The 9,787-nt window shown below is 38.5% G+C and overlaps 1 protein-coding gene and 1 non-coding gene across 2 annotated transcripts in view; one reads left to right on the forward strand and one right to left on the reverse strand.

Annotated features, from left to right (window-relative positions):
- LOC106874627 (somatomedin-B and thrombospondin type-1 domain-containing protein) overlaps window positions 1–9,787 on the reverse strand; it is a 76,207-nt gene that overhangs the window by 30,858 nt on the left and 35,562 nt on the right. The gene's annotated exons all lie outside the window — the stretch shown is intronic.
- On the forward strand, window positions 3,275–3,410 carry LOC128248212 (U4 spliceosomal RNA). Its single transcript, XR_008264502.1, has one exon. It is a non-coding gene; the product is annotated as a U4 spliceosomal RNA (small nuclear RNA).

Raw genomic sequence — 9,787 nt, forward strand, 5'->3', positions numbered from 1 at the left:
CTGTGATAATGTTTGTTGAAATGCTGAGGTGGTTGTCGAAAATATTGAATATTGTGATGACCGTGGGAGTAGTGAGAGTTATAGTAGTATGATGGTGGTGGTGGTGGACGAGTAGTGAGAGGTGTTGCGGTCGTAGTAGAGGTAGTAATAGCGAATGTAGTATTGATGGTGATGGTATTGGTTGTAGTTGTTGTGGTGGTGATTGTGGTAATGTAGTGGTAGTGTTTGTGTGATTGTAGTATAGGTAAAGTAATAACAGTAGTAGTAATGGTACTAGTTGTGGTGGTAGTAGTAGCAGTAGAAAGTTGTGGTAGTAGGTCTTGTAGGTGCTTTCATACATGTTGGACTACATTATTTAAGGCGGATAGGGAGTAATTGAAAGATATTTGGCTACACTTTCTAGCAAGTTGAGTGACCAAGGAGTAGCTTTGTGGTACGTAGCTTGCTTACCAACCACATGGTTCTGGGTTCAGTCCCACTGCGTGGCACCTTGGGCAAGTGTCTTCTACTATAGCCTCGGGCCGACCAAAGCCTTGTGAGTGGATCTGGTAGACGGAAACTGAAAGAAGCCCGTCGTATATATGTATATGTGTATATATGTTTGTGTGTCTGTGTTTGCCCCCCCCCCCTCCAACATCGCTTGACAACCGATGCTGGTATGTTTATGTCCCCGTAACTTAGCGGTTCGGCAAAAGGGAACCGATAGAATAAGTAATAGGCTTACAAAGAATAAGTCCTGAGGTCGATTTGTTCGACTAAAAAGGCGGTGCTCCAGCATGGCCGCAGTCAAATGGCTGAAACAAGTAAAAGAAAAGAAGAGAAAGAAATAGAGAATCACTTTTGATGAAAGCAGAGGCGTTTGCTAACAGTTGTGTTGGCTCGTGCTAGTAATGTCTATAGAGAGAGAGAGAGAGAGCGAGAGAAAGAGAAAGAGAGAGCGAGAGAGAAGTACAAAGAAAGAAAGAGTAAGAGATATGGAGTTGTCAGCTTGTGATAATTTGAGAGAGATGTGGGAAAACGTAGATGTGATAAAATTTGGTTCTGGTGTGTATATGTCAATACCTAATGTATGTTGCTTGTTCGTTTGTTTGTTTGTTTGTTTGTGCTTGTCATGTGTGATGTGTGGCGAGCAAAGAGGAGGATATATTGTGAAACTAATGTCAATGCTGCTTAAAGCGCTCGATGGTATGTCGTACGTGATACGACACCGTTGAACTATCTTCTACGTGTGCCCTCTCAGTAGCAGATGATGTACCGTATAAACTCCGCGATGAGTCGTAATTTTTTTACTGTAAATAATAATAGTAATAATAAATAATAATAATGATTTTAGATTTTGCCACAAGGACAGTGATTTTGGGGGAGGAGCATCGACCCAGTGTTCAACTGGTAAAGTTGACCTCGGCGGAATTTGAACTCAGGACGTAGCAACGGGCGAAATACGGCCAAGCATTTCGTCCGGCGCGCTAACGATTTTGCTAGCTCTCCACCTAATAATCCTTTCTACTAAATTTATCTACCCAACTTTGCTGTGGTCTTGAAATTCTATATACGCTCTAACGCATAGGTTCTCAAAGTGGGAGCTACCGCCCCCCGGTGGGCGTTGAGAGGGTCCAGGTGGGTGCTGTACCTAAGGAGGCGTTGGGAGGAAGGCAGTGAATTGGGAGTCGCTATGAATTTATCATAATATTATTATGATATTGTATACAAATTATATAATATATTAAATATCAAATGATTCATAGTATATATAAATTAGTAAAATATAAAATATTTATTTATACATAAAAATAAGGGTGAGGGCGCTGAGGGTATTATGTGACCATGAGGGGGCGGTGGCCCAAAACGTTTGAGAACCTCTGCTCTAACATAACGTGCGTACGCACACATAGACACACACTCACGACAAATGATAATGTTCGACGGGTTGGTCATATAACTGCGCAGTCTATATGAATATCGGTTTTGTAAATATGTTGATGATATCACATGCGAAAATAAATACAACTGCTTAAGCAGAATCCATTTCTACTACAAAACAATCGTGCCTATGAAGACAAAGCACGTTGCACAGCTCATCTGCTTAGACTTTTCTGTATTAGTGCGTGTTGGCAAGAAGTGTTAATTAATCGGAAGTGGTGACGTAAAAACTAAACGGCAAAAACATCAAATTATGGCGTTGGTTTTAAGTAACGTGTTATTGGATATACTGAAGGAGAATGAAAACTGCAAGGTTGAGAGAGTTTTATGTGACCGAAAAATTAGATGGAGACTAGGTGGAAACAAAAAAAAAATACATTCAACAGAATACCAAAGCAAAACATACTAAACTATATACAGTAATCCCTCGACTATCGCTGGTGTTACATTCCAAAATCCCCGCGAAAGGTGACTATCCGCGAAGTAGAAACAGTACTGTATATTTAAAAAAAATATTATAACTTGTTTATATTTATTTTATTATAAATGTAAAACAATACCACGGAGGGATCGACATAAGCTGAGATAATAAGCCGCGTTAGGTGAACCGCGATATGGCGAAGGGTTACTGTAGTGTCTCTTCATATGAGAAAATGGATCAAGATGTATATATTTGGGTATGCAAATTACGTGTGAAAGGGATTGTTGTTACCCACATGTTGTTACCTAATATAAGTATAATGTTGCTCCAATTCTATGCTTCAGTTATGCGGTGTGTGAGATTCATTAACAGAACTGGAAACGCATCATGTCAATAAACCTAACGACAATTCTTTATAGACTTAACCAATTATTCTTCAAAATCATGAAACCATTGTGTGGATAATATAAATATATTTTAAGGCCGTAAGCTGGCAGAAACGTTAGCTCGCTTAGCAGCCTTTCGTCCGTCTTTACATTCTGAGTTCGAACTTCACCGAAGTCGACTTTGCCTCTCAATCTTTCGGGCTCGATTAAATAAGCATCAGTTGAACACTGGGGTCAATGTAATCGACTAGCCCCCTTCTCTGAATTTGTTCGTCTTGTGACAAAATTTGAAGCCAACATAATTGTATGTTCATTCAAAACAATTCTTATTTTACAAAAGTTTAAGTAGTTAATTCTTGTTTTGTCGACCCCGAAAGGATGAAAGGCGAAGTCGACGACGGCGGAATTTGAACTCAGAATGTAAAGATGGATGAAATGCTGTTAACGATTTAGCCAGATCTCCGTGAAGAGAGATATTCTCTTCTACTCTAGGCACAAAGCTCGAAGTTTTTGGGGAGGGGGCTAGTCGATTAGATCGACCCCAGTACGCTTTGCGCATAGGCGGTACCATAGCCAATGAGGGTTATCCGAGGCGTGGTTATTGCTAGTTGAAAACTGGTACTTAATTTATCGACCACGAAAGGCAAAGTCGACCTCGGCGGAATTTGAACTTAGAACGTGAAGAGAGATATTGCCAAATGTTTTGTGCCACCAGGTCAAAGAGGAGGAGAAACTAAATAAATAAAGATTATAATAATAATTATAATTACGATAATCCTCATCACCGCCCACATTAACTACAATATAGTTTGCTATTATGATAATAATAATAATGATAATAATGATTCCATAGGCACAAAGTCAGAGACTCGGTGGGGTGGGGTCTAGTCTACCCTTGTACTTGATTGGTTCTTTATCGCCCCGGAAAAATAAAGGTAAAGTTGACCTCAGTGAGATTTGAACTCAGAACATAGAGAGACAAAAGAAATACAGCAAGTATTTTTTTCTGACGCTCTAACAATCCTACCAATTTACCGCCTTAACGACAACAGCCATTACTCCCATCACTCATCATTTGCTACTGTACCTGGAGGTCAATCTGGCACTGTACCAGATGACCGATATTTTTTTTTATCCCCAAATTTACTATCCCACACTTAAGTCTTTTTGTTATGTGTTTATCATCGTGATGTAGCATGGCAGCTGCGGTTGTTGTTGTTGTTGTTGTTGTTGTTGATTGACGTATGCAGACATTTATTATGATAAATAGATATACAATACTTACTGTTTACACTGATCGTGTTTTCAGTGTGTTTGAGAGAAGGGAGGAGGACATATGCAAAAACAAACGACTCTCAGAAACGTCTAATGTTGGCGAGGATAAGAATCTTGCTTCAAACTTGACAGGGCCCATAAGATTTTTACTAATTAGCACAGATTATATATAAAAGTGTTTTAAAGTATTTACTTTTGTCGTTTAGCCACTAGGTCAACTCTACCAACTAACCTATGTCACGTTGTTATGTGGCTGAAAGCCTAGGAGTGACCTATAGGTTTTTGCTACCTATCGATTTCACTGGTCTCGAAGAGCCTGCAAAAATCATGGGCACGTTTCGTTCCCCACACCAAAGCAATACGCAAATAGATAGATAGATAGATAGAGGGAAGGAGAGAGAGAGAGAGAGAAAGAGAGAGAGAGAAAGAGAGAGAGAGATCCTTGGTTCCAACCAGTGTAGTTTTTGCGGTAGCACTTTAAAGGCTTTGCAGTGGCATTTTAAAGGCTTTGAGTGAAGGCTTTCAATGCAGATGTCATATTTTGATTTCAGTAAAGTTTTCGCCTGAGGTGACCGTAACAATCTATTAGAAAGAAAAAAAAAAACTGTACGTTTCCAGGAAGACAAAACCCAACATGTGATCGAGAGAGTATCGTCGATATCAGCAAAAGTCTATAGTGGTGTTTCCTATGGTTCCGTGCTTGACCCTCTCCTCTTAATTATTTGCATTAATGACATTGTAAATTTTATGAAACAGTGAGATAAATATCTTTGCAGATAACTCTAAGCTCAAGAAACTTATCAACGGAATAGGTGGCCGAACAGAACTCCTCTCCGATTTAGGCGTGACAATTCCACGAGGAATAACATGGCAAAATATGCGCTCGTCTGCTTTGGTAAAGAGAAGGTACTTAACTGAATTATTTTTGCCATTTAGGAGAGCTTGTCGTAGCGTCCAATAAATTAGTGTAACTGTCAACAGCAAATCGAAGTGCACACATCAGCAGTGAAATCGATGTGGTCAACTCTTGGATCCTTAGAATTTTCCAGTCTTAGAGAAATCCTGATGCGACCATCTTTCTCTTCTCTATGTTTACTCGGTCTTTACCTTGAATACCGCTGCCGACCGTGATAGTATTAAACGGGTAGAATGTAAGAACGGCCTTAGAACTGGAGAGGTAGATAGAAGAAACACCTATAGAGATGAACAAACAAGAAGTGAGTTTTGACTTGATAATGTCATTTAGCTACTTAGAATACCGTAGATTTGAAATGTCTAGTCTCACATTTTTGCTTTCTGTTTTCTTATCGTATTTTGTAATCATCATTACTATCATCACGATCATGTCAGCCATTTTCATTTTATTCTCACCGTCTTCTCTAGTCTCCTTATCCCTATCTTCTCATACATTTTATTTTATTCCTTTCTTTATCTTCTTTCGTCGTTTTTTTTTTTTTTTGCTTTCTCCTCCTCATGTCACCGACTCAGTATTCAACGAAAGTTCAAATTTATTTATTTAACGAAGACCAATCTCAATCGCTTAAAGTGTACCCAGTATTCATGTGGTTTGCTTCTGTCATTGAAAAAGAGTCAAGTGGCAGTCAGGATTCACAGTTGAACTCTTAACTTCCGGTCAACAGATGAGATAGTGACCTTTTTGGTATTGCTATTTTATTGCCCTACTTACAAGATGTCTATTTGCTGTGTACAAGAAAGTAGGAGGGTCTTTGTTATTGATGTAGTAAAATTGTGTGCGGTACCTGTCATTGCTTATAATAGTGAACACATAGCCGAAAGGTTAAGAGATATACCTCGCAACCAAATTCTTTTGACCTCCATCCCACGGTGCGGCTCCTCGGCTAAATGACTTCTTTAACAGACGGTGAATTGGCGGAGTCGTCAAAGAGATGGACGAAATATTCCATAACTTTTGTTCTGAGTTCAAACCCTGCCGAACTAAACTTTACATTTTATCCTTCCAGCGTCGATTTATAAAATATTTATTTAGGGACATATATACACACAATCACACAACGAAATTATGACCCAGTTTTCTCTGCCGAAATTCCAAGTCACCATCAACCTTTCGCTGTGTGCGTATGTATGCATTATTTATCAAATTCATATTTATTTACTAAACCACGATCATGTAAATTTATTAAAATATCAAAATTTATATTTCATACACATATTCGCAGAACACACACACACACACACACGTGGGAATTATTTCTGCAGCTGTCCTTTATTGTTCAATTTGATACTAACATTCTTTAACCAGCGACTAAGTAAACTTAACACCGGCTGTTTTAATACCAAAAGGTAACACTCTTTCTCTCCCCTCTCTCCCTCTCTCTCTCTCTCACACACACACTTTCTATTTCGTTTCTTCGTTATAACCATCTCTTATTCTTTTTACTTCATTCCACCGCTCTCTTAACCTTTCTCACCATTTCACTTTTCTTTCCGCTCAAAACTTGTTTCCCATTATTTGTGCTTTCTTTCCCTCTCTCAACGCTTCCCTCATATTCTCTCTCTCTTTTTCTTTCTCTCTCTCTCTCTCTCTCTCTCTCTCTCTCTCTCTTTCTCTCGCGCTCTCTCTCTCTCTCTCTTCCACTCGTATATATGGTGTTTTTTTTTCTCTCGATACGTAGAGATTGAGGTATAGGCTGCATGAGTTATAGAGCTGAGAGAAAGCTGGTTGATGTGAGAGGCGGTGTGAAGTATGAGCAAAGGAAAAAAGCTGGTTAAGACGAAAGGGGATGGAAGGAAAATCTGGCAGAGTAGTATGAATAAATAAAGCGTTTTCCGTTTCACGGGAAAAAAAATGGTCAGGCATCAGCAACAAATTATTTTAACCAAACAAAAGACCAGAAAAAAAGGAAAAGATCCCAGTGAAATTGCCGTCAAAGGTTTAGGCGATCATATTGATCTCAGTACTTATTTCAGTCCGGTACATATTCCATCGAACCCTATTTGTTGAAATGCGCACGTTACGGAACCCAAAAGGGACAGCATAAACAATACCAGTTTTAGACCGGTGCAAACCTAAACTGACACATATACATATATGTATATACACAAACGCTCTCTTTCGTGTGCGTGTATGTGTGTGTGTGTGTGTGTGTGTGTGTGTGTGTGTGTATCATCAGTAAATCATAAATCCGAAAAAGAAGCACACTCTAAGTTATAGAGCAATAGAGTATATAGATAAAGATAGATATTGCTGGTTTATGGGGTTACCTGGGGTTTCACGTCCATAAAGTGCTTAACTTTACAGCGTTTCTTCAGACCCTAAACCCGTTGGCCTAAGGCCTCTCTAGTAAATGGCTTGTCTAGAGAGGCCATAGGCCAACGTGTTTAGGGTAAGAAGAATCGCTGTAAAGCTAAGCGCTGTGTGGATGTGAAACCCCGGGTAACCTCATAAACCGGCCATCTCTCTCTATCTCATATATATATATATATATATATATATATATATATATATATATATATACACGTGCAACAAAATCTCTCTAAACTATACACCCTCAAATAAGAATCCTTATGACGGATTCAATGTATGGTATACTATTATCCATTCTATTATAGGCACAAGTCCTGAAATTTTGGGTGAGGAGTCTAGTCGATTACATTGATCCAGTGCTCAACTGGTACTTATTTCCTCGACCCCCAAAAAGATAAAAGGAAAAGTCGACTTCGGTGGAATTTGAACTGAGAATATTAAGATGGATGACATAGCGTTAAGCATTTTGTCCGGCGTGCTAACGCTTCTGCCAGCTCGCCGCCTTAATATTACTATAAACAACAAACACATCATAGATCAAGAAACCAACAACCCGTCAGAGCGGGTGGAAGTAAGTTCTCTGAATACCAGCTGCAAGAGGCACTTATCGTTTCCACATCTGTGCAAAAGAATGTAGCTCTCCAGCAGGACTGAATAGTCACGTCTCTGACGCTCATAGTTAAGACAACCATCAAACGATGGCATAACCTGAATTCGAGTTGCAGCCAGTATGTTCCAAATCACAGTTTTGCGCCAAGTTAGCTGGAATTTGGTACTGATGCCATTTCTCAAGAAAGCCATACGTTAAGAAACTTTTACTGACACTTTTTAAAACAAATAGATTTTGTAAATATTTTTTTACGTATTAGTATTAAGCCCTGCTTAGACCATCTCCTGGACGGCTCGGATGCAACAATTCTTCAGAACATATTTTTTTAAAGCAATGGTGATTATAATTTATTTCCAGAATCAAATAAAACCAGGCGAGGCTGGTGTAGGTGGAGGAAATATTTAAGTTTTGTCATAAACTGAACTACATTGCTACTCCGCCTATTAGAAATAGCGACCAGATCTCCTTGAAACCTTGCCCTAGCCACCTTACAAAAGGACAAGTTGTATACTTTAGCCTGAGGTTCAGGGTTCCCGAAAAAAAAAACGAAAAAAAAAAAAAAGAAATGCGGACTAGTTGGTCATATCTGGAATGTTTTTGATTACAACTATTCCCGATTTGGGGCCGACTTAGGGCTACAATAATAACAACAACAAACGTTACTTTCTCGTCCATCCAACCGTTTTCTCACACTTTTCCATATTTTCTTACACTCTATCCCTTTAATGTAATGTCGACGTGTCTAGCTGTGATTCACTAATGGTTTTGGTAGCGGAGGGTAGGAAGGACTCTCAGCCTTACCCATCTACCCATTTTACTGGTTGTTGTTTTGGGTTTTGGCAATTCTTTCTTCGTTCTTAATTTTTTTTTCTTCTGTGGAATCTTATTTTGTCGCCTTGGTGTCTGGTTTTATCACTGCTATGTGGTTCGTTCTCGAGTGTAGATGCTGCCATCTACCATTCATTGAAGACTTCATATTTTTGTTGTTATTGTTGTTGTTTGTCCTCATTTAAACGATTTGTTGTTTTTCTTGTGCCGAATTTTGGTCAAAATTTAGACATTTTACTTTAACCCTTTGCCTGTATCACGTGATACACGGGACATATTTCCCTAGTATCATGATACACATTCCCAATTTTTTCAATCACCAGAGTAACTTGAGATTTATGAAAGGAAAATTTTATATTACTCGGGACGTATGAAACAATGGCTGACTAAATATCTGAAAATAAGTATGGACGTTTAGGACAGATTTATGAAAAATGCATAGGATCAGCAAAGGGTTAAAGCGTATGAAATATCTTACAACATAAGCGCCCTCTTCCTTTGTCTCTCTTTCGGTCGAGTCAAGCGGTAGTCCAAAATGTCAGAGTCCTCTTTACATTTTTTATACAAACTATCAATGCAGAAATTATCAGAGAAAAAGAAACCCAAAACATTTTGAAATTAGCCTTCAAATGGTTGCCAACGTTGGAGATACAATTCATTCTCAAGGATTTACCAACCATAAATAAATTCTTCCACTTCAAGATGGCTACACAATGGTTTAACATCAGAAATATTATTTTTGGTCTCGCCTCACCCCATTTCTTTCTCTTTTTTTCTTTTGCTCTTTTCTTCTAACATATAAGGGGTACTAGATACCGCTTATAAACCCGTCATGTCTTTCCTGCTACATCTGGCGTTTAAAATTATGAAATAAGTAATAAATAACTAAACTAACAAACTTCATTGTATAATTTTTGCTAATTCAGGCAACCACCAGTTTTTTAGGATCCTGTACAATATTTGTTACTTAAATAACTTGTGACCACAACAGTTTATAACGTTATATACGCACACGAAAATACGACTTCCGGGCGGTTATATATATATATATATATATATAT

Source organism: Octopus bimaculoides, chromosome 6 (assembly GCF_001194135.2).
Source record: "Octopus bimaculoides isolate UCB-OBI-ISO-001 chromosome 6, ASM119413v2, whole genome shotgun sequence".
NCBI lineage: Eukaryota > Metazoa > Mollusca > Cephalopoda > Octopoda > Octopodidae > Octopus > Octopus bimaculoides.